The sequence below is a fragment of the Cyanistes caeruleus genome, chromosome 21, assembly GCF_971803275.1.
Source record: "Cyanistes caeruleus chromosome 21, bCyaCae1.hap1.1, whole genome shotgun sequence".
NCBI lineage: Eukaryota > Metazoa > Chordata > Aves > Passeriformes > Paridae > Cyanistes > Cyanistes caeruleus.
In genome coordinates, this window is record NC_141721.1 from 9,735,018 (window position 1) to 9,760,936 (window position 25,919).

Genomic DNA, 25,919 nt, shown 5'->3' on the forward strand with positions numbered 1-25,919 from the left:
GGGTAAAAATTCCACAGGTGAGCCAGAACTAAAAGGAGGACACCTAAACCCCAACATACCCGAAAGAGCAGCAAAGAGGAGAATGGCTTCTCTTAATGACATCAATCAGTGTCAAGCAATCCTTCAAATGAGGAATAGGATTGAAGTGCATTATTGAATGTTTTATGCAATAGTTAAGATGATGTGAAAGGCCCAAAGATTTTTAAATTAAATCAGCTCTAATTGAGGAAATGTGATCTCATCAATCCAGTCTCTTCCTGCCCTCTTACTGTAGAGTTGTGTCCTGGCCCTGCTCTTGGAACCTGCTTGTCACACCCCTGTCTACAGAAGGGTGGTCTGCAGGTACCAACCTGCCTCCCGACCATCCGGGAGACACCAGGTGAGATTTTTCCGCAGTTCAAGGCTCACCAAAGCCTTGGCTAGAGCTTCTTCAGGTGCTGCCCCAGTGCAGAGAGCAGCATCCAGCTGCCCACGTGGCTCTTGGTGCTGCTGCCTTTCAGCATGCCCAATGGAGAGCTCCAAGGTCTGTGGGCAGGAGAAGCTATGGAATCACAAGCTCTTAAAGTTACTGAAAACAAAAATATGAACTGTTGGGAAGGTAGAATTAGAAAGAAATCATAAATATGACTCTTTAGCCAGAAAGGCTAAGGAATAAATACAAATGAAAGCATGGTTTGAATAATTCAAAGAAACCAGTCTGGTATGCCAGAACACATTCTTTCCCCCAATAAAACTAAGCTAAGACCCCTCTCCCCAGCCTTATAAGGAAAGCTCTGAAGGACACATGAGATAACTAAAAATATGCAAAAGCAGCAATTTCTATAGGTCACACACAAATGTTACTGTATTAGTATACTTATGAAGATTGGTTAGTAAAGGAAGAGAATATTCAAATGTATAGATTATATAAGTAATTGTAAAAGAGCTCGCTCTCTTGCTACGCTCTCTTGCTTGCTCTTGCCTCACTCTTTCTACGCTCTTGTTACTCTTGCTTCCTCTTGCTTCTCTCTTTCATCCTTTTTTCCCGGACCTCTCACTTCTATTCTGTTACTTTCTTAGCAATCTTAAGTCTTGAACTCATGTATTCATATTTTACCCCCTTTTGTATTGTTCTCTCCAAGCCTGCTTTGAGCTCTATCTGCTGGCTCATAGCAGGCTCTCTCTCTCTCCCACACCCTGAAATAAACTACAAACATCTAACTCAACTATAGAGGTCTCTGCCGTGTCTTGGATCATCCACCCCGAAGCGTCTCTTACAATGAATCACACTGGAGAGACCTTTCCAGTTCCGATCTGCACCAGTGGGGTGTGTTGGAAGCAGACTGCATTATCTGGAGCAGTGGCTACAGACACACAGTGACTGAATTATAAGCACTTATGCCGATGGCAAAACAGACAATCACAGCCTTTGGATTTCTAGATATGTCAGAAGCTGCATTAACTTATAATGCTTCTGAAATAAGGCACTTACTACCAACCTACCAAAATTATACAGCTCACTTCGTAGGAGAAAATTCAAGTCACAATGAATGAAAAACACAGAGAGGGAAGTGATTTAGAGGCAACACCTTGCTAATGACAAGAACATTTCTTTGACGAGAGAGGTTATAAAGGAGCAGTCTGCAGTACAACTGCATCCTTCATGAAACATCAAATATGCTGGAAAAGAAAGCAAATCTTCCATGCTGACTTACCCTATTACAATGATGTTCTGGAAAACACATGCATGGGCAGTTGGTCCCACATCCCCCAGACAGGGATCAGGAGGTCTGTCCCTGCCTGGAGTACCCTGGAGCCTCTGCACTGCCTTGGGGTGCACAGGGCCAGGACCCCACCCTGCAGCAGCGAGGGCAGAGCTGGGACAGCACCCACCTCCCCGGGGGATGGGGCACAGCTGCACCTGAGCCACGGCTCTCGTGGAGGATTTCTGTTAAAAGAATGTACAGATCATTTGTTTCTTAGAAACATTCTTTTTTTTCACAGTAACTCATTTAAATGGATTCCACTGTGCCTGTTTATATGCCTCTCTTTATTCCAGCAGAGACTAAATTAAGCTTTGAAGTTTAGTGAGAAATCCTAATGGCATTTGACTTCAATGCTAATGCCTGAATCCTGGCGAATTAAAGAAAAAGGGAGAGCAAGAGGAAAGAAACCACTCCTCCCTTTTATTGTTTTCTACAGCTTGATCCTGAAATGTCTGACTTTGAAAATAACCTTAGTGCCTAACTTTATGCATTATTCATATATACTAAAACATGTAAATACAGTTTTCTAAGGTTAAAATAAAACTCCTTTCCTCTACAGGTTACAATTATTTAATATTTTGATACAGCAACTTACATCATTAACATTAAACAGCACGTAGGGGAAAAAAAGTGACCTAAAACAAGCATGAACTTTTCTCATCAGTATGGAACATCTACACATTGCCCAGGAAACTGACAGCCTCCAAGTATGCATAAGGTCTTCCAAAAAGGAGGGAAGAATTAAGCACTTTAATTTTAGATAAAACTGTAGCTGCCATTTTGCCATTGACTAAGAATGAGATCTGTTAAAATGTGTATTTGCAAGGAATTTTCTGGCATGGTAACAGTCTTGGGGGATCAAATAGTGGTATTATTCCAGTTTTCAGGAGGAATAATGACCATGTAGTCACAAATAGAAGATAAACTAAGGTGTATTCAATTACTACAACAATACACAGGATGCACCTAGAGTATACCTGTACACAATGTGTGGGCTGATTTAAGTTTGTGCTCTCACCATGTCAGAAATTTTGTATAGCTGTGAGCCACAAGATAGCCTAGAGATGCAAATTCTGTGCTCTTCTGGCAGTTCCAAAAATATAATTTCACTCAGCACTGTCATGACTAAATTTCCTGACTGAAGGATGAAGTAGGCCTGGGCTTTAAGCAAGTGTTCACTTCTTGTAATGTTCATTCAGAAAGGGAGAGACAACAACTTCTGCCTCAGTTCTCCACTCAGGTCACTCAGGGACACTGGGGAGTGGTGAAGGACCAGCTGTTAGATACCAACAAGAGCACCTTGCATCCTCTTTCTGCAATGTCAAAAACTGCCTATGGAAAAAGACCATGTCCAGAATGTCCCAAATTAAGAAAATACACTTGGAAAAACAAACAACAAGAAAAATTGCACCTGCCAAAACAGGTGCATTGAAAAAGACTTGGTTTAGTTCAGACTACCTCAGCCTTACAAACTCAATTCATGGTTGGTTGTTTTTGAGTGACTGAAGGTAAACCAGCATCCTTCCTGGGCCTGTTTTGTTCCTCAGACTATTCACATTCATGCATCCACATCTTGTCTCTCTGGCTCTCTTATGTGACAGCAATCTGGGAGAGTAAAAAGGGTAGATAAACAGAAATTTCAAATTTCTTCTGGGATAGGAAACAAAATCTGCTCACATCTACAACAGCATCAAAATTAAGTTCTATGCTTTTGTAAACATAGAGGTTTGTTACAAATGCTTAATTCACCTCTACCCACTCTCCATGTAATGAGGCACAACGAAATTACTTTCAATGTACTTTCTGCATTATTTCACCAAGGACTGTTAATGATGTTTAATTTGCTATTGCTGCAAATATATAGCTAATTATAATTAGACAAGAAAATGCAAACCATGCATTGACTGTCGTTCTCCAGAGCTGTGTAAGGAAGACTCTTGTTTTACAGAGCACCCCTTACCCAGAAGCAGCTCACTTCTCTCAAGTCAGAAAAGCCAAAATCCTTAAATGTAATCACTCACTGCAAGACATATGCTAAGTGTAAATTCATCCAAGTTGAAAATTGCTAAAGCATTAACATATATGCAAAATACCTTTAATCAGAACCATACAGAGGGGAACTTCCAAAACAGCTTGTTTCCACAGCATTTTACAAAACCTCATACTGTTATTTGTAAATCGCTTCCAAAAATAAAAGCAGGTCTGCATCCGCAGTGTGGAGAAAAAAAGTTACATCCATTTCTGGTCAATCCTGCCAATTTTATTTGTACTAGGAGCACAATAAAACTATTTTTATAAAAAGAACAGAATAAAAAATGACAATGCCTTTTATTTAAGTAATCTAAGAATCAATTAAAATAAAGATTTGCTGTCAGTTGTGAGCATCAACAAACGAACACAACATTATTCTATAATGGCTTATTACATTATTTCTCTTCTGGAATGCAATATTGATTGGAAATCCTTGGGATGGAACAAAGTGATTATTTGTGCAAATTTAACAACTGTTTTCTTACAGATGCAAATGCCTATTGTTTAATTTTAAAGACGTCTATAGGCAAGTTCCAGATGCTGGCAAGAAGGCCCAGTGCAGGCACAGCTCTAAGCATTTACACCTGGGATTAATTAACCCGGGTCAGTTTCTCACTGAGCTGAGGTGTGGATATCAGCCCAGCCTTTCCCAGAGCCCACCGTCTGCACCTGGGCTCTCCCAGCTGCTGCTTCGGTGGATATCGAGCCCCAGGAGCCAGCTGTGCTGGGAAGCAGAGCTGCCGCATCTCCCGGCTCCCTCCCGCCCGCAGCACCCAGCCGGGAGCAGAGCCAGCCCTTGCTGGGGTGTTGGAAAACCCACCTCTAGCGTTCCACATGTAACGAGAGTCACAGCAGCCCGCTCCACACCAACACCGAGCCACAGTTCTGCCCGCAGCCTCCCTTTGGGAAGCTCCTGCCAAATTGCCGGTGACCACAGCGAGCCCCCGGGGCAGAAGCGCTCAGGCAGCGCTTGCCCTGCAGCCGGGCAGGGCGTGGGAGGAGAGCAGCGGAGGGAAATCCCTTGCCTGAAACGTGTCTTTGCTTCGGCAGCACATTGCTTCCCCTACTAGGGAGCTGTCATCTCCGTGACACTGCAGGGATCCTGACGGGCAGACAGCATTAGATCTTCATCAAAAATCTCTGCAGGCCGGAAAGTGGGGACGTGGGTTTCTGTCTCTGGGGGTGAATCTCACAAACCATGATACAGTATCACCTATAGGGGAGCAGATGGCACAGTTCATCCTCCAAGATAAACATCCACCGAATTTACCTGAGCTTTGCCAGGTAGTGACATGGTTCAGGAGTCAGTCATCCTGCTGTTCTAGGGCTGTCAAGAACCATTGCTTTAGCTGGTAAAAATTAGCATAATTCTACTGACTTCAAACAGACTTCTTTTGGTTTATCAGTTGCTGAGGATCATCTCCTTCAGCCATTTCAAGGTAATAAAAATGTTGTTTAAAAAACTTATTACAACAGATAGACTGTCTGTGCAAGGAAACATTAAAAGCAATTTCAAAATGTAAGTTGCAATTCTGAAGAGATGCCTGCTGCAATTTGTGCAGTAAAACAGAAAAGGGAATCATCAAGTGATTTGGTTTTTCAATACAGAAGGACAAATAGAGGGGAAAATGCTGCCCTGAAGTAGCACAGAATTCAGGTTTTCATGATAATGAAAGAGAAATGCAGTGTCACAGTACTTAGTTGCCTTTTCCCGTCAGTAGAAGCTGCACTGTTAGCCTCACACCGCAGCAGGGTTACCAAAATGTTGGCAAAAACAAGAATGAAGTTTAGCATGGAAAAACCTCATCTGCTAAAACTAAGGTCTATTAATATCCACAGGCTTCCACCTGTGTTGGGAGTGACAGTATTAGAACTGCCAAAACAACTCCCAGTCTTCAGGAAGATGAATTTTTAACCATTCTGAAGAAAGAAATACTCTCAAATATCTGTTTATGGGTCCAGAACAGTGAAAGGCAACTACAATATTAATTAAAAAAGATATCTTTGAGGCAAAGAGCAAGATAACCTATCTCACCCAAAACAATGAAACACCTCTTAAACTCAGCCCTTTCACAGCTCTGTAAATTGCAATAATTGAAAGAGTGTGGGGGGGGAAAGCATAATGCTGATAGATGATTTATTTTAGTGAGTAACAGCTTCTGCCTTCTTGCAACCTGATAAAAAGGAAATGACCCTGGGGCCTATTTGTGCATTCTCCATTACCATTTCACATCACTTCCACTCACAGCTTACCTGCCTCAATGAGGAATAACACACTTCTGCTTTGGCTGAGGAGACTCAGAGCTGCTGCCAGCAATCTGTCCAAGATCTCCTGCGTCCTTTGAATCATGTACCAGAGGAATGCTCAGTGGGGTAAAGTGGCAGCAACCCTTTCAAAAGGAGTCAGGAATGCCACCAGCACTGGAAAAACCACACAGTGTCTGTCATCTTACTCTTTATTGAAAATATTTAGCTTTCCCCTTCTTCGATACAATTAAATTTGCCATGGTGAATTGGCATGCAAAATTGCCCTCTCCATATACATTGTTGTTAAATTACTCTATAATTAGTACTAACATACTGTGCTTAGAGCATTTGCTATGCTTAACGGTTCCATCAACATAACCTTATTGTGATCTATAGCAGTAAGGACGACAATTAGAATGGTATTACTCAATTTCAAAGAGCCAGTGTCAAGTTTTACTCACATTTGCAAGCATCCTTTCAATCATGCTTAGCCACTTCCATAAACTCGATTAATAACTCTATAGTGCTAATTTCCCTGTGGAGAGAGAGAGAAACAGAAATGCCTTCTCACCCTTTTGGGCAGGACCAGGAAGCAGAGAAGCCAGAACCACGATGGGGTACCTGCTTCCCATAGAGCAAACACTGGGGACTTTCAAATGCCCAGGACATCAGTGCTGGAAATCCCCCATAGTATTCAGCAGGATTTGGGATCCTAAATTCTCAAGGCACTTCTGAAAATCCTGGTTTATTGCCCAGGAGGGCAGAATTTACATACTCCCAGGGATCAAACAAAACAGAGAACTAATTCCTCTGTTGGAATTTTGTCCAGTCACATGGGCCTATTCCCTGTGCACTGTCTCAGAGCCAGGACCAAGATTTAGCCCTTGGTTGGAAAGAATATTTATACATCTGCTTCATGCTAGCTGAGTAAAGGACCCACCATAAATAGGTAACTTAACACTAAAATTACTTTTTAAATGAAACCTTCATTTTTCATATGGAAAATGAAATTTATTGGAATACTAAGAGCCTACATCTTTCAGACTTGTATTCAGGTATGGGGAGCAGGGTGAGGAGGAGGGGTAGAAGTGACCTCAATTCTGACAGTCATATAATTTTGTGGTTCAAAAGTTATTGGAACATTTCAGAGCATAATGCCCAATAATTTGCATTCCAAAGACCTTCCCCAGAAACGGAAGGATTGCTAAAGGGTGCATATCTCAGCTCTAATGCTTGTGCCCTTTTCTCAAATTAGTGATACTGTCAAGCTCTGATGAGATCATATCTGACACAGAGCAAAATTATGGTAACAGTCATGTGTGATCTTATCCAGCCCAACTGCTATTTCCATGGGAGTACAAAAGGAAAGAAAGTTCCATTAAACTGAATTTGAGAAGGTGATATTCACCCTGCAGCTATAGGACTATATCTGAGCACTACTTATCACATTCTTGGAAAAGAGTAGGAAAAAAAAAGTAAGGAACAGCACCAGTGATCTAAGCAATCATGTAATACAATCCCAGCTACAATTTAGTTCTGATTATAATTCTAGGTTTCTATATGCAAGTGAAGGAAACCAGATGAATTGTGGAGAACTGTTTCCACAAGTATAATTAAAAGGGTGCTATAGTAGCTGAACATCTGGCCTTGCTTGTGAGAGGCAGAGTTTGAACAGTGTGTTTTGCCTATAATTTGACTATGGCCAGAACACATCCAAACAGCTTCTCACTTCCTTAAGGGTGGAATGATTAGTGACTGAGAGAGGCATGCTCTGAGAGCCATCTGTGAACTGGGGTGTGAACCTGAAATTGTTTTAAAACACCCAGTGCACAAGAGACACACCACACATGGCCACTAAAAATAGGATGAGGGGGACTGAATTATTTGTTCAGCTTCTGAGCTCACCAGCAGCTGAGGAGCCTCCTGATGGGTGTATCTGCCTCAGGTCTGATGCTTTCAGGGAGGAAACACAACTGCTGTTGTAGAAGGAGAAGCACTTAGCAACACCTCCAATTAAAAGTGTCAGTGGTCTCAAACAAGCACCCTAATACGGATTTAATAAGAATGCTGATGTTAATTATATATAAATTTATTGTTAGAAGTTCACTAAAGCTTTAATAAGAGATTAATTTAGATGTGTGCTAATTAGCTGAAAGCTGTATGAAGTATGAAGGGTAAAACTCCCACCTGCAACAGGTGGGGTTTGGTCAATGCTGGATTTGGCTTCCACCCACCCCTGGTGCCATAAGGACTGAGATGGTCCTGAGCTGACCTCACTGCACAGACACAACTTCACTGCAAATGCACAATGACTTTTTTATCAATACTAGATACTTGCAAAGATATTTTTGTAAAATCAATTTAATGCTCTACCTGCAATTCAATACCAATGCAATCAGACCAGGATTATGCATGTACAGCTATGGCTCACTGATTGCCCTGGTAAGCCACATGGTGTTTGATCAGGATAATATAAAGCAAAGAACTTCCCTTCAAAATACAGGGTTAATGTTAAATTCTAATGGATATTCTTTGGAGGGTCATCTTTAACATTTGATACACATGTGTGTATCATCTGCAATCAGGGTTATCAGATACAGTTAGATGTGAGCCAGACTTTGCTCAGAGTGCTGACAGCAAGACCAGGACCTAGGAGAATTCTGGATGTGATCCACCTTCCTTCCCATGGCTAGGACAACAAAACAGTAACTTGATCTTTAAAGGTCTAGACTATCTGTTGCAGAGCTCTCTGGGGCCAAGAAGGCTTTTCCACAGGGAATAAGCATGTACCCATTCCTTAGAGTAAAGGGTTGGATTCCAATGTCTGTCGCCATAAAGTACAGTGACTTTATTTAGACCTCATGCGAGTGAAATTTAGTCACGTTACTCTGAGCAAACAGGCATTAGAGAAGAGCGTTTTGACTTGAATATCAAAAACATACAAACCCCACCCCCAAATAGCTGTTAAACAAAGAATCATTCAGAATAAGACTAACTCACGTTAACATTAAAACATGTGTAGTAAAATATTTTAACAGAATAAAAGCATTATATTTTAGTAAAAGCCTGTCTGCACAAGCCAGCCTATGGTATAAATGACAATATTAAAGGTAGTGTCCTTGAAACTCTCCTGAAGCAGTGAGAATGAAAGAAAAACAATAGCCTTGTGTACAGGAGAAAAAATGTAAACCAATATGCATTAGCCAATAGTAACTTGCTAAGCCCACAGACCCTGTCAGACCCTATAAAAGTGTGCTAAAGATAGAAATAAATGGTATTCACTGTACTTCTGTGAAGACTCGGCTGAATAGACTGAGCAGTTTCTCAATATCTGGCGCTCCGATCAGGAACCTCTTGCGGGCTGAGAGGATTCGGTGGTAGAGCCAGTGGAGCGGATCCATGCGCGGGAAGACGTGGATGTTGATCGGTACCGGGTAGGCGAGCCTCCAGGCAGGGAGATGCGGAATGGAGGCAGAACGCTGGGGGAGACCGAGGGTGGAGGGGTTGAGGAAGGGTCGTGACCCTCTCCCTGCCCGTGGCCGCAAAGAATGGGTGGGTTTGCAGCAGCACAAACTGCTTCTAAACATTATTGTTAAACAAAGCAAAGCAGTCAAGGATATGGACCTTGAAAAGCTCATTCTATGGGCTAGACATAATGGGCACGGGCGCCTCCAGGTCCCACTGTTGCCTTTTGCAGCGGAAGAATGGAAAGACATAGGAGATTTGTTGTGGAAGAACACGATTACAGGGAAAAGCAAGGACACTGTCTCTCGGTCCAACTTGCAATCAGATTGTAATTAATACCTTAAAGAACAGGAAAGCAAGATATGCTGAGGCTGTGAGCCCCGTAATTCTACCTGCATCACAGCAGCAGCCTCCCACTGCTGGGTGAGCATTCCTGTCTATGCTGCCCTTGGAGAGAGGGAGGGAGAGTCAGAGAGAAGAAAGAAGAAGAAGAAGAGAGAAAACAACTCCACAATAAACGCCGAAACAACAAACAGAATCTGCTCAGCAGCGGCAGGATGTGATACATCCTGAACTATTTGCTTCACTTTTGGAGACACTTTTAACACCAGAATCTTATTTAAATCCCAACTTTACTACCCTGGAAGAAGAGAAGCCAGATTTAGAATGGTTTCCACCTGAACCAGGGGGACATGGGGGAGCACTGAAGTGTGCGCAGAGAACAAAGGCACGCCCATGGCAGAGGCAGTGCAGAAGAAGCTCCAAGGCCACTCTGACAAATATCAGCAATTACAGAAACAGTTGAGCAGAAACAGGTGGCTCAGACAGCTTCAAAGAGAGAAAAAATAGCCAAAAAATCATGAACTATATGGTATCTAGTTCTAAATTCATCACTGTAATTAAAAGTTGATAAGCTGCAATGTTCACCATTGTTACCACCTGGCCCAGAGAGACTTTTTGTGTAACATCGCCTATTTTTGTAAAATCGTGCCCTTTTCCCTCTGTCTGCGAACAAGAGAAATATTGAGAGAAAAAACTGTATTTGTTAAAGTTAACTTTGTGAGGTTTTTTATCCTTCTCTCTGTTTTTCCCCTCTGCGAGAGTATGTGGGGGATGACAAAGACTTCACTCAAACCTTCTAGAGATAACAGCAGCAGAGAGCAGCAGAGCAGGCAGTTCACCCCCTCACTCCCTCTCTAAGAAAAAGCACCGGGACAGTACCTAATTTGTTAAAAGGTCATGATTAATTGGTTTTTAAAATGTTTTTATATACCCTTTTAGAGTTTATTTTGTGTTTTAAGTAATTATGAGTTTATGCAGTTGAAGTTTTTTTGAGTTTTACTAGAGAAATTATTGTGATTCTTTAGAAAGTTTAAAAAGCCCCTTTTTCAAAAGGTGTTTAAGGTGAATATTAACAGAAGTAAAAGTTAACTTGCAATAATTAGTTTTGAAACCTAATGTTAAAATACTGAATGATTTACAGCTACTAAGAAAACAACCTTCCAATTAATGTTATCTACAAAAGAGATTTGTGGTTTAAAAATAATTAGCCAGGAGAACTTTACTGTATAAGACAAAGTTAAACATATATTGCCCATTTTTTTGTTTTTTCCACAATTTTAATAAGGTAATTTCAATGTGAGTCCTTTTGTTATAAAAGATATGTATAACAGCATATATATACTGATTTGGATTTTGGTTTTTAATTAAAAATTAGACTTGATGTTTTTGAAAAGTGCTACAAAAGCTGAATGGCAACTTGCCAAATCCTGTGTTGTTGTGGTTTTTCTTTAGTAAAACTACACTTTAAAAATCCTAACCAATTTAAGCATATTCTAGGCAAATTCCTGTTATGAATAAGTAATTTTAGTAACATTTGCAGTTATTGTGAGTTATTCTCAAAGCCAGGTGACACAGAATTGTGATGTATTTGTTACATTTTTATAATCTTTATAGTGAATCCATGTTACTGTTATATTGTGTTTCAAAGGTATATATCAAACTTTCAGTTGCCTTTTTGTAGTAATAGAGTGAGATTATGTTTTTATTTAATATAGATTGTTAATAGAATTAAGCAAAATTAAATTTTATTATGTTTTTAAATTAAGTTTTATAACTTTGATATTCTTTTAAGGTTAAGTTTTGTTATTTCCTTTTGCCATAATTAATTTTTATCAGGTTTAAATATTGTTTAATTTTAATTGGTTTATGTTTTGTTAAAGATATTTGTTTAAACTGTATAGTTATTTTTTTTTTGAGAGATGAAGATGACTACAACTGAAACAGCCATGATAGAACCCTGATGAACCTGCTTGTGAGTAGAAGTGAATGCAGTCTGTGACACCCTTGACTTCACTGGGAGTTCTATTGTTTGTTGCAATCTCTGCAGTTTTTGTTTGTTATAGCTTTCTTATTTTTCAGTGTTTCCAGAATTCCAAGAAAATGTATCATTGCTGAGGGTCAGCTGCCATGGGAGATGCTTCAGATTAAACCAACTGCTGAATGGTTTAATTGGTCTGTTGCCTAAGGCTTCTGATCATTTGCTTTGTACAAATGCATTTTAACAGTTTACTGAGCTTTAAGCATCTCACAGCTGCTATTATTAAGAACTGTGTTTTGAAAATGAGTTAAGAGGCATCTTTCCAGTTTAAAGCATAAGGCCCTGACCAAGCCTTGACTTTACCTGGACAGAATGTTTGCCAACAGATTCAGATGTTTTCTGTACCAAATCAGTATTTGAGTCACTTTTGACTTAGCAATTTGACCCTGTTAATATGACAACTGGATCAATTTTAAAGTGAACTTGGAGAATCATTTCTGGAGGTGGTTATCCAATCCTTCACTGATTTTTTTTGTTTGTTATCAGACTATGAGATGCTGGTGCAGTGTTTTAGTGGTTAATGGTAGTTTTATATTACATATGTTATTAATAATGTTTATGATTTGATTGATTTTTAACTGCTATGGGTTTTTATTTATTGTGTATATGGTTTTGTGTTAATGTTGGTGTACATGATGGAAGTACATCTCCTTTTTATTTTTCTTTAAAAAAAAAAACGAGGGGAATTGATGCCCTAAAAGCCTTTGATTAGTGCAATATGTGTATGAAAAATTTGGACCGCAAGGATGAAATATTTACATCAAAATTTAGAAAGATCATATAAGCTGAATTTACAATTAAGTGTACCACAGCTAAGTCAAAATAATTCATTAACTTCAAGGGGAGAAGTGCCTGTGTTTTGTTGGCAGGTTCAAAAAGGTCACCTGTTCATCTGACCAGACTGTGTGCCAATGAAAATATGAGATCCAGCGAACGGAGAAGTCACCACACAGCCTTACTACTCCAAACAAAATCAGAAGTGGACCCGCCAGGACACAGTTGTGTCTGAAAACTACACAGACAGTTTGCCAACAGAAATTTTATGTTATTATTATGATGTTGTGTCTTTACCAATTTTTTTTCAGTTATCCTCTGTTTTAAGATTTAGGATGTGAAGAACAACCTGAACATCGATGTCCTCAGTCAGTCTCTGATCGGCTGCCAGCTAATATCACAAGAGCCATGGATGTTCCAAGACTGAATCACGTTAAATCATAGTCTGTTTCTGAGAAGAATTTTGTAGAAGATCTAAAAGAGTATAGAGGCTCCATCTGACTGTATATAAAAGCAAAATTGTAACTGTATTTTTACCCTTTAAGCAAATTGCTTTCATGCTTAGATTGCATAAATACCAGAGCACGTGTGTTAAAGATAGTTAGATAATAGTTTAGGATACAGAGTTTAGCTTGTGTGATAATTGTTATTTGTAGGTTATTGATAGGTTTATTAAAGACATTAGTATAAAGTGTAAGTATTCCCCCTTCAAGAGTTAATGTGAGCATAGTTGAAAGTTCATTTAACTTTAAAGCCTTAGCTGTGATTCTGCAAGCATGGTGTCATTTGCATGGAACAAACTGCTTGTAGTAATTGTACTGTGTATAGTCCCAGCCAACTGTCTGCTAAACATCCAAAAGTGACAGAACATATGGGTCACTCTGGCACATTGAACTGGCCAAAAATCCATGTGTCTAAGCCTAGCCACACCTGGAGATCCTTTTCACACCTGTCTCGTAGGAGTCCCTGAATGGGATCCTCAAACATGTAAAAGTTTAGTTAGCAATGAAATTCAATTGAATCAATTGGCAATGTTGTGAGAGTGCAATCACACTGTTGGCTTCATGTCAACACAACTTGAAGCCTGCTGTCAAGCAAAAATGATTGAAATTCTCAATGTTATCATAGGGCCCCCAGAAAAATTAGATTTGTTAGGTTCTACCAATACCTCAGGTGGATGGATAATGTTTAAGCTCCCATCAAAAAGTCACTTCAACAAAGTAATGCAACACTGGGCTACAGTTAACCCTATAGTTGATCTCATTACTAACAACGAAAGTAAAGCCTTTTATTCACGGTGCAGTCTCACAAGACGATCACCAAGGCGATTGCCTAGCTCAAAATTCTTTATCTGTGGAGATATAGCATGGAATGGAATTCCTGCTAGCCCACACGGAGGACCCTGTTACCTTGGGAAACTTTGTTCCATCCAAACTTACACCAATTGCTGAATATAGCTGGTAAAAAAAAAAATCAAATGGTCAAAGCAAAGCCTGAATGAATTACAATGTGATGATGTTAGAGACTCAGACTTTTGGGGTCGTGGCATAATATAGCTAGCCTCCTTTTTTTACTCCAGGAGCAGCTGCTGCTAAAGGCTTGTCAACTCTAAAAAAGCCAGCTTGTTAAATGTCATGGTTTTAAACCAGTAACTAAAAAAAAGATTATTTATTTCTTGCTGTGAGATATGGATTAGAACAAGAGCAAAACAGGCATAAAACTTAAAAGGAATAAAGAAAGTTTATTGACAAACTACAATAATAAGAACACCAGAATAAACTTCCAGAAAACCCCTTTTTATCCCCTACTACCCACTATTCCCTTGTTCACATGACAAGAGACAAAAACTTTGGAACTTTGATGGTTAAAACAGTCCCAATTCCTGCTACAGTCTTTTCACCAGTCTTTGTAGAGAAACAGAAATCTCTTTCTGTTAATTTATGGAGTTTCTCACAAGAAAACTACTTCTGTTATAGTTTTCTATTGCCCTGATGTCAGCTGCCCAGAACTGCTGTTATCAGAGCTCACTCCTCCCATTTCACATCACTCTGAAGTGTGTATGGGCCATGAGTCTAGGGATAGCATTTTAAGGATGAGTTATTCAAAGGCAAAAGTCTTCTTCATCTGTTTCTGTGAACTTCACTAGAAAACAATTTTCTCATTGCCCCACAAGGCTTCAAATTTTCGCTTCACTGTTTTCAGCATTTCACTGTATCACAATCACTCTACTTTTTACTCAAAATTTACACTTTGAACACTCTATTCTTTCCTATATACTCTATCTATGAATTAAGACTTCTTTTCAGGACTTTATTGTCCATCTCCATAGTTTTAACAGAAAGATATTTCAGCTTATAAAAGCATCTCCTTATTCTCTACCTTTCCTAAAGCTTCTTTTCTTTCTTGTCACTGGTAGTTTATAAAGTCTCTTTTCATATTGATCACTCTTCTCTCTCTGGGTAAAAGGATTAATCTGTAAGTTTCATCTAGGTAATGAAAGAGTTAAAATCTTGCCCAGGCTTTGTAGATGGTTCTGTGATCTCTGCTGGTGCAGGAGCTGGAGCTGTCTGCGATGGAAGATTCCTCATGGCTGCTCTAGAAAGTGTAGTCGCCGCCTCAGCCCGCCGCAGGTTCAGAGCCTCTTTTTCTTTACTCGGCAATCTCTAGTAAATTTAGTCACAGCAAAACCTGCAGCCGAGCCAGAGATCGGCCCGGCCTGGCCAGAGCCCGGGGCAAGCCCCGCAGGCCCCATCTCCCGGCCGGGAGCCACGGCAGGCCCAGCCCAGCCCCTGCCCGGGCCGCATGGGCTGGGCAGGGGAACAGGAGGCCAGCTGAAGCTCAGTTACCTTTCACAGCCAGGAAACAAAGAGAACAAGAGAACTCTGGCTTTACATCTTAAGGTAGGGTTCACAAGTTGATTCCACTTTTCAATGGTCAAAACTGCTGTCAAGTCTCAGTAATGACTGATAATTGGTCAGGAGAAAAGACTCCCATCAGTCCCCAGCAACTTCAACTTCCTTAGCTCCTAAAGCCACCTTAAAGGTAAAGTCACTTCATGACATTAAACTAAAAAATAACTGAATTTAACATCAACAATGTTAAGTGAACTTTCAGCTGATGTCAGTGGTGTATGCCACACCATATTGCAAATTCAAGCTGCAATTGATCTCTTGCTCTTAGCACAAGGACACAGTTGTGAAGAGTTTGAAGGTATGTGCTGTTTAAATCCACAAACAACTAAAACAGCTACAGAATGGGTTACATGCCCTGAAAGAAGATAGTGACCCCATTGGAAGTTGGTTAGCAAACTGAGACATTACTGGATGGTTGAAGTCTCTTGTGCTGAAAGGGGGATGAATTTTACTTAGAGTATTAATAGAAATAGTTATTTTAAGCTGTGTGTTATCTTGTCTCTGTAAGAGTGTAAAACTGTGTCTAAAGCCTGGCTTAGTGCAAAAAGAGAAACAGGGAATTGTAGTAAAACATTTTAACAGAATAAAAGCATTATATTTTAGTAAAAGCCCGTCTGCACAAGCCAGCCTATGGTATAAATGACAATATTAAAGGTAGTGTCCTTGAAACTCTCCTGAAGCAGTGAGAATGAGAGAAAAACAATAGCCTTGTGTACAGGAGAAAAAATGTAAACCAATATGCATTAGCCAATAGTAACTTGCTAAGCCCACAGACCCTGTCAGACCCTATAAAAGTGTGCTAAAGATAGAAATAAATGGTGTTCACTATACTTCTGTGATGACTCAGTGAATAGTCAGTCAGTTTCTCAATATCATGCAGGGGGAAAAAGTGAGAAAGCAAGCAAGCGAGAAAGAAAACTTGATATAAATCAAGCCTAAGCACTCCACCAATCATCAGCTCTCTAAATCAAGAAATCTGACAGATTTTCCAAGTGAGAATCAATCTTCCTGTCTCTGCAGTAAGTATACTGTAATCCTTTTTCCAGCACAGTACAGAAAACGTAACTGCCACGTTCAAGATTTATTGTAAAATATTCTGCCAGACTGTTTGAATGCTGCTGTTCCAAATGTTTTTAAACAAGAGGTCAGAAGAGTTTTCATGGCTCTATCCTCCTCTTCTATCCAAAACAGCTTTGATGAAAAATAATTCACATAGTTTGTGTGCCTGCCCCAAACAGTATGTGTGTCCAGAACTTGAGGTGATGTTCCTGTCAGATGACATCCCCTCACCTCCTGGGTGTGGCAGATGCTGCTGAAAGCACAGAGAGGTCAGTCTGAGGGAAAGGAGACAAAACAGCAAGGACAGTTAAATAAGCAGGAAGCCAGTACTAAATCCCCCTCACCCCCAGCACTACCCCTGCCTTCCTTATCTAATGCAGGCTGCAAATCAAAGCTCAGCCCTCAGAGGACAGACTGGGATAGGAACAGATTCTGACTATAGGCAACAGTACTGGAAAACAACCCCTTAATTCTCAGTGCAATACAGCAAATCAATGCTGCTGGCATTGGAACTGTTAATGGTACAAGAAATTCAAGTGATTCTGCAAAAATAAACCAGAGGCAACATGTAAAGGGAGAGGCAAAAGTCATTGGATGTGAAGAAGCAGCACTGTGAGGAACCCAGGGTTCAGCCAAGGAGGAGGCAGTGAGATACCACTGAGCCTCCTCACTTGATCTTCAGAGGAGGGAAGTGATCTGGTAAAACTTCGAGATGCATATTCCCACTGGTGGAAAAAAGGGAGTAGAGGAGAGGTTGTTTCCTTCCTGCTTATCCTTTAGTCTCTCCAAAATCTTACAATGAGAGCTTAGTTGTCATGAGGTGACTTTACCTTTAAGGTAGTTGTGAGAGCTAAGGAAGTTAAAGTTGTTGGGGACTGAAAGGAGTCTCTTCTCCTGACCAATTATTGGTCATTACTGGGGATTGACAGCAATTTTAACCATTGAAAAGGGAGATCAGCTTGTGAACTCTACCTTAAGATGTAAAGTCAGGGCACTTAGGGTCGCTTTGTTTCCTGGCTGTGAAAGGTAACAGAGCTCCAGCTGGCCTCCCGTTCCCCTGCCTAGCCCATGCGGCTCCTGGCCGGGAGATGGGGCCTGCGGGGCTTGCCCCGGGCTCTGGCCGGGCCAGGCCTGTCCCTGGCTCGGCTGCAGTTTTTGCCGTGATGGAATCCACCAGAAACTGCCGAGTAAAGAAAGAAAGGGGCTCTGAACCTGCAGCAAGCAGAGACAGCGACCACACTCTCCAGAGCAGCTATGAAGAACTTTCCATCGCAGACGGCTCCAGCTCCTGTTCGGCAGAGATCACCGAACCATCTACAAAAGCCTGGGCAAGATTTTAACCTTTTCAATACCCAGATGAGACTTGCAGATTAATCTTTTTATCCAGAGAGAGAAGAGAGTGATCAACATGAAAAGAGACTTTATAAACTACCAATGACAGGAAAGAAAAGAAGCTTCAGAAAAAGTACAAAATAAAGAGATGCTTTAATTAAGCTGAAATATCTTTCTGTTAAAACTACGGAAATGGACAATGAAGTCCTGAAAAGAAGTCCTTTAATTCATGATACAGTATATAGGAAAGAATAGAGTGTTCAAAGTGTAAATTTTGAGTAAAAAGTAGAGTAATTGTGATACAGTGAAGTGCTAGAAGATTTTGAAGCCTTGTGGGGCAATGAGAAAACTGTTTTCTAGTGAAGCTCACAGAAACAGATGAAGAAGACTTTTGCCTTTGAATAACTCATCCTTAAAATGCTATCCCTAGACTCATGGCCCATACACACTTCAGAGTGATGTGAAATGGGAGGAGTGAGCTCTGATAACAGCAGTTCTGGGCAGCTGACATCAGGGCAATGGAAAACTAACAAAAATAGTTTTCTTGTGAGAAACTCCATAAATTAACAGGAAGAAACTTCTGTTTCTCTACAAAGACTGGTGAAAAGACTGTAGCAGGAATTGGGACTGTTTTAACCACCAAAGTTCCAAAGTTTTTGTCTCTGTTGTCATGTGAACAAGGGAATAGTGGGTAGATAAGAGATGAAAAGGTTTTTCTGGAAGTTTATTCTGGTATTCTTACTATTGTAGTTTGTCAATAAACTTTCTTTATTCCTTTTAAGTTTTATGCCTGTTTTGCTCTTGTTCTAATCTATATCTCACAGCAAGAAATAAGTAATTTTTTTGTTAGTTACTGGTTTAAAACCACGACATTAGTATAGTTTGGTTTTTAACTAAGATAATTAATATTCCAGGAGAAGAGCTGAGGTTTGATGTTCCTTTTAAGTCTATACAATAAAACAGCCAATGTGTCTGCTCAACAGTAGAAGGAGACCTTGCAGGTATTTTTGTTCTACATTGGTAAAGATGGTTATTCTTTTCCAAAATGCACATTTTTTTTCTTTGTTTTCTGCATGTATTTTCACTTTCTTATAAGCCCAAGTAACATATTTAATGCAAAATTACTGTGAGAATGCCCCCAGAACTGCAGTGCAGATGTGTCACTGTCTACTTTTTCCATGAGCTGCACTTGCTCCTCACCCTATCAGTCAGGAACATACCATTGTGGGGAACAGCCATGCCATCCCTTTAGATGAACATGCAGGAAAGATGGGATTTGAGGTGGTGTTCAAAATTCAGCAAGAAAAATTTTCTTTAAAAATTAATTACTGCTGACATCTAATACAATTGCAGCATGCAGGCAGACACCAGCAATTAATTAATCGGCAGTTTTCAAAAAAGAGGGTATTGATTTGTTGTTCCTCATAAACCTGGAATATTAGACTGAGGACAAGACAATTACATAAAGCAAGGGAAGGAAATTGGCTTTCATGAATGAGACAAATGGGAAGGAGTCTGGATGTCTCTGGTTTTCACCTGAATCCTCATCTAGGATCATATACCAGAAAAGACACATTCAAAACAGCTCACTCATTCTTCTGAAAAATTCTCTCCAATAAATAAACTGTGCTGTCCCATCCCCTGCTCCACCTCCAGCACAAAGCCACTTGCAGCAGAGAAGGACCTGGCTGTGTAGTACAGCCCAGTAGCCCACTCCTTCACGGGAAAATGTCAGCTTTCAGCTCCAGAGCATCTTCTTGAGCAGTTCTGTTAAGTTCAGTCCTGCTTCCCTTGCAAGCTTCCTTCCCTTCAGGACAGCCATGCACATGGAACCTGAGTGGCATGGCCAAGGCAGCATGCTATCAATCACACTCTGTTTATTCCTGGAGCACAATTGTTTCTTTTTAATTATTTGCTCTGTCCATCATTCTGTCACACCTCCCTGTTTCTCTTTCTCTCCATGCATGTTATTTACCCCCCCATAAATATTCTTTCCCATGAGATGGAAGCTCACATTTGGGGCATTATTTAGGGCTTTGACAGGTACAACTTCACTGATTCAAGAGGGAAAACCAGCTGAAAGATTCTGTCCTCCCTGCCTCCCTGCAGCCCTGGTGGGTGGCAGGGCCCTCAGCAGGAGCAGGGGTGTTGCTGCTGCCCTGGGCACCCTTTGTCCCTGCTCTGCCCATCTGTGCCTCTGGCCGGTCCCGCTGCTGCCCATCCTCTGCCACAGCCCTCCCTGCACAGACTACCGAGGCAGAGAATGTAACTGAGCAGTGAATTTTAACTGGCTACACAGTGTCTGGTGACAACACCACCAGCACAGAAATCCTGGAGAAAAACAAACAGGAAGATCTCACGCAGGCAGTTTCCATGGATGCAGCTGCTGCTTGAGTGGGCTAAAAGAACAAAATAGTCTCTCGTCCAGAATTTCACATTCCTTTCTCCCTGCAATTACGTGCATGTGGTTTGAAGCTGTTAATTCCCATTTCTGTTCCTGCCGCTCCTCCCCAGAGACTGGGAGCATGCCACCTCCTAACTGACATGGTAGGCCAGGGAGCAGGGACGTGATCAGCTTGCCTGTTCAGAGTTCAGCATGCTGACAGGCAACCCAGTACTACATTGCCAAGGAACTAAAGCCTGCTTCAGAAAGCCAAGGCTTCATTAGCAGAAGCTATTTACTTGCTGCCCGGACCAAGGGTCCTGCCAGCTGTGGTGGGTTTGGCTGAGGACAGTGCTCAGACCCAGGTGCTGCAGCCTCACTGGGTTCAGTGAGTCTGAGAGGAATGCTCTGTCTCTCAGTGATACAACATTTTGGCTTGAGTTCCTGAGAAAATCAGGAAAATCTCCTTTAACTGCTCATCAGGGGATCACCTTACAGTTTTCCTCCTCATCTTCCATCACACCTTCTTCTTTCAATGCATTTTATCCTTTTTTTATTATTTCATCCTTTATTTTATTCTTTCCAAGGAATTTGGCAAAATCTTCAAGGCTTCTGAGCTACCCAAATTCTGACAAATTTCACCCCAAATAAGCCTGCTGCTTGCAGAGGTGACAGGCTGTTTGGGCCAGAGGAAATCCTCCTCCCCGACGGTGCTGACATCTGACAACCCTAACAGAGATGTATTCCCAGGCAGCACTGATCTCTTCCTGAGAATTTCTGTGGTCTTCTTCCAGGCAGGACTCACTTTCCAGGGAGCAGAGAGGCCGCTCCAGCAGGCTCAGTACAGGGTTAAATCAGTGCACAGGTGCTGCAGCTATGTGAAGGAGTGAAAGATGGGTACCCAGCAGGGCTGAGTCTATGAGCCCAGGCAGAGTTCCCATTATTAGCCTGAGATGTCCCAGCCTTGGGAACCATTAGGAAGATGCACCCTGCTGTAGCAACAGCTTGACTGCATCAGCTACCAACTGTTACAGAAACACCCTGCTGGTAAGCATGAAGCCAGATCCGCTTAATTAGAGCATCTGAGAACTCTCAGGCTCAGCACAGCTGATCTCATTGTTTGCTTGGGAAGGTGTGCCTTCCAAAGCTAGGAATACACTTGACTTAAAAGGTCTTCCCTGGAACTGAGGCAACTCTCAGTATTGTTTTCAGAAGTCACTGAGGCAGATTTGGAGGTGGGAAGGAGAAAAGGACTGTCACATACGTGATTTCCAGTAAAAGAACTCACCTCCACTCAAGAACATCGCCTAGAGCACACTGCCCAGGACCATCACCAGTCAGATATCTCCCAGGACAGAAGTCACCCTCCCTCTCAACAGTCTATGTCAGGGTCTCACCACCCTCACAGCAAAGAAGCTTTTTCTGATGGTAAATGTAATGCTCAGTATTTTCGTTTGTATCCATTCCAGCCACAAAGCTGAAAGATAACATTTGGAGTGCTTGATGTGCTCAGACTGCAACACAGAGACAGTGGCTCTGCCCACGGGACCTGCTGTAAAGGAGCAGTCCAATCACTGGGAGTGCTTGTTTTCACATCACCTGCGAAGAAAACCACTCTCCATCTACCCCAAATAAGCCCTGCTTTAGAAAACATGCTGTGAGTGAAGTCCACAGACAGAAAAAACCAACCTGCCTTTGATTGCACATGCAGGAGCCCTTTGTGCCTCCTAGGAGAGGGAATGCACTCTGGAATGTGGAGCCCTGGAACCTTTCATTGTGATCTGGCATTCCCAGTGCATCTTCTCTGCCAGGCATGGAGCTGGCAGTGCCTCCAGTGCTGTGCAGTCCTCTCCCTGCATCCCAGCTCACACCTCCACCAGGGCCACGATTTCCCCCAGCCCCACAACCACCAGCAGTGGGAAGGTTATGGAGTGCTCAAGCATGAGACTGGTGATTACAATCATTATTCAGGTTTGTTGTCTTGGAGATTCTTCTCTGCAGGCAGGACCCCTGGACAGAGAAAGAGGCACTGCCTTCCCAAACATGACTTCTATCTCCCCCAGATCCAGCTTCAACGACAACAAATTGTGCAGCCTCAGGGCTGCATTTCTTCTGCAGCATCTCCCTCATGTTGCATTGCATTTTCCCCTTGCTATTTAGTACCTGAGAAACAAAACTGATTAGAGATGTCTCACTGGAGACTTTGGTTTCAGGGAGTAGAAGGAAGCAGCACTAAAACCATACTGAATATTCATTCAACAATGAAATCCTAATTCTCCTTAGCAGCTCCTCTGGGCAACACATTTCAAAGTGAGACTTGAACATCAAGGTGAATATTCATTATGTTGCAGTTTTTCCTCAACAGATCTCATTTCTACATCTCATTTCTGCAAATTCTCATGCACAACTAAACTTACTGCCAGGGCTGAACAGAAAAATAACATCAAAGTGATTTGTATGTGCATGGTGGGCAGCAAACACTAAAGAATTGCAAAATGCAAATTCCGCAGCACTTTAGTAAATACCAACAACTACCAACTCACCAGAGTTGTCCAGGGCATCTTAATGTCTGCTTGGACCTTTGTCACCTTTTGTTATCCACATGCTGTCACCTCAAGGAAGAGGAAGATGGGGAAGGCAGAAGAACATTGCATCACTGTGAGCTGTACAGTACTTACACAATGGCAGGACTGGGCTCTGTGCTGAGCTCTTCAAACATCTCTTCTCTAAAGAAGGATTTCTTCACACTGTACTTAAAGTATTACCAGCTCTTCATAAAGAGTGTCCCAGCTCACTGCTATCAGACGTGAATTGCAACGTACATGTGCAAGGAAAATGAGTCAGTTTTTATGGAGAAGCTGCTTCAGGGATTTAATTCAAAATTATTGTCTTCAATTTTATTAAAATCAATATGGAATTTTATTACAGTATAAATTAAATGGGAGGCTATTTGTTCCTCAGGTACCAGAAGAAATAGGGTGCACATTGCTTCAAGCAATGATATTCATCCACATGTCTTAGCTAATGCTGTCTGTGTACAAGTGTGGGGTTCTGTTTCTTTCTCTCTCTTGTTTTTTCATCCCTTAAGCACCAGGCACAGTTCATGAAATGCAACTGAGGCTTACAGATGATACTGAGATATTTTTAAAGGCTCAGAATACTCAGAAAGGACTTGAAAAAATTATTATGATCTATGGGAAATGCTCTACAGTGAGTGATTAAAGAGCTCAGTTTGTTTATTAAAAAGAAGGTGGAAGTTAGCTTGATTACAGGGTAATCAATTACAGGATAATTAATAGGTTCACAGGGAGAAAAGTACATGGGACGAAATGGCTTTTAACCTATGTGAGAAGATGGCCATCATGCTCAGCAGCATGCACCAGGCAGGCACGGGGCCTGGGCAGCGGGTGCTGCTGGGGTGTCCCACCCTGGCACATCAGCACCACTGCCAGACACAAACCCTGGGGCAGATGTGCCCATCCCTGTGTCAGACAGTGGGCTTGCAAGCTGAAAGGCAGATTTGGGTTCACCTGATAGCGTGCAGCAGCTAGAGCTGGGAAGCTCTAAGCTCACACATAGGTGGCAGTCTGGTAATAGCACTGCTTTGAGATTGAAATTTCTAAAACGAGAGTGAGAAGATTTCATGGAAATGTCAGAGTGTTGGAGGAAAAACCTCAAATGCTGTATTACAGTAGATGTAAAATAAACTGTGATAATAGCCAAAATCCTGTCAAAGTTAATCTAATAATCACTTAAACTGGACTTAGATGCTCAAAAGGTTAATGTGCCAACAACTCATTTCACTGAGCTGCCATATATCAGCAGACAAATAATTTAAATAAATGTATACACACTCAGAAGAAGGTCATCAGGGCCCATAAATGCAGGTCATATTCTGAAATGCTGCCAGTTACTGTCACTTGGAAGGAAAAAATATATGTCAGGCTGATTTGCATAGGGAGAAACTGGTTCTAAACACTCAAGATGGAAAAATCAAATGGAGATAGCAGCTGGTTACATGATCTTTAAAGCTCATCCCAACACATGATACAAAACTAAAGCACTCCCAGTTTCCCCCTAGATCTTACTCTTTCTTTAATTAGGTCATTTTCATAAAAACTGGATTTCTACATTCAAAGTTTAACAGTTCTCGCTGAGGTTTTGTGCAAGGGCTTTTTTTCTCTCTTCTGAAAATGCCTTTGCTTTGGGGACATAATAATTTTTCTCATACTAATTATGATGTCAAAACCAAAGGATTAGCTACTCCACTAGGAATATATACACAATGAGAGGTGATTGCACAGCATTCCCTTCTCCATGCAAAAGCCATTGGCACAAGCCAGATACACAGAAATGACACCGACCAAACACTGGCTTGTGCCCCTGAATGCAGTATCAAATAGAACTTGATGTGGTTATGCTGCATTTATGCCAAACAAGGCCAGCTCCTGCCCTCTCTGCCCAGCCCCCTTGTTTCTATCATGTCATTGCCGTTCTGTGCACCATCAGAAATTGGGCACTGTTGTTTCTTCCCTCTGTGCTCTGCTCACCCATACTGAACAGAGCCATCAGCAGAGATTCTGTTCTTTATTTTATTTCTTAAGTCACTGAGTTGAAAAACCTGTTTTTAATGTAAAGAGATGAGCTCTCTGTTAGAAGCATGAAAAATGAAGCCTCCTGAATGAAAAATTCTGCAGGTTATTAGAAGTGACACATCAAATGCAAACTGGATTACAGGTACAGTAAGGTAATTATTTATTACAGAGAGACACAATTAAACTAGTATGTAACAGTTTTTGAAGCCCTGATAGATAATGACCACAGGGGGAACCCCTTGGGCCCAAGGGATGTTCCATACCACGTAGTGCCCAAGAGCACTGGAAAGTGCCGAAAAGTGTCTGAGACATCTCATGGCTAAAACTTTGCCATCCTATTGCCACACATCCTCTGACAGTCAGCAGCATAGGAGCAACCTTGCTAGGAAAGAGACACATTCTTCCCTTTTTGTTTAGCTGAAAAGAAAAATAAGACACACAGTGTCTTACCAGTTATCAGAACTACATGGTCCCTTGTACCTCTCTTTGTAAACTAAGAATAGAGGTCATTTTAATATGCTGTCAGATACAGACATTTATGGTTAAACATGCTCAAACACCTCCTCACGCCACGATCCAGCTGCTCATAGCAGTCTCCCATCTCTCCACACTCAAAGCCCCTCCTTCTTGTGATTCTCACTGAAACAAATAAATATATAATACTTCTCTTTTCTTCACAGGGGAATTTATGTAGAACATCATTAGTAATGTACAAAAGAATAGACATATGCTAAATTGTAAGCAGTGAAATAATTAAATATAGCAACAGATAAGCAGGGGACATGGTAAAATTTTAATCATTTGAGTTTTTAAAGATGATTTTTCTTTTGTAAAAATGCATGTTAGTTTAAACAGGCACTCTATCACTAGACAGGAATTAGTGAATGAGAGTCTAGGCCTCAGAATGCTATCATGGCTCACAAATAGGTCCTGGGCCTAGGGTAAACTATTAAGGGCTTTTTCCCCCCATGATTGCTGTGTGAAAAGGGAGTTACA

The 25,919-nt window shown here is 41.3% G+C and overlaps 1 long non-coding RNA gene across 3 annotated transcripts in view; it reads right to left on the minus strand.

The window, feature by feature from the left end:
* Positions 1-2,148: 2,148 nt before the first annotated feature.
* LOC111937894 (uncharacterized) overlaps positions 2,149-25,919 on the minus strand; it is a 77,575-nt gene continuing 53,804 nt past the window's right edge. Inside the window, exons 4-8 of one of the 3 annotated variants that reach the window (XR_015278455.1) lie at positions 7,929-8,067; positions 6,485-6,558; positions 6,030-6,197; positions 4,802-4,989; positions 2,149-3,350 (exon numbers count right to left, since the gene is read on the minus strand). This is a non-coding gene — a long non-coding RNA (uncharacterized LOC111937894). Of the gene's footprint in view, positions 3,351-4,596; positions 4,990-6,029; positions 6,198-6,484; positions 6,559-7,928; positions 8,068-25,919 lie in introns of all 3 variants that reach the window. The other 2 variants (XR_015278454.1, XR_015278456.1) reach the window with 2 other exon arrangements.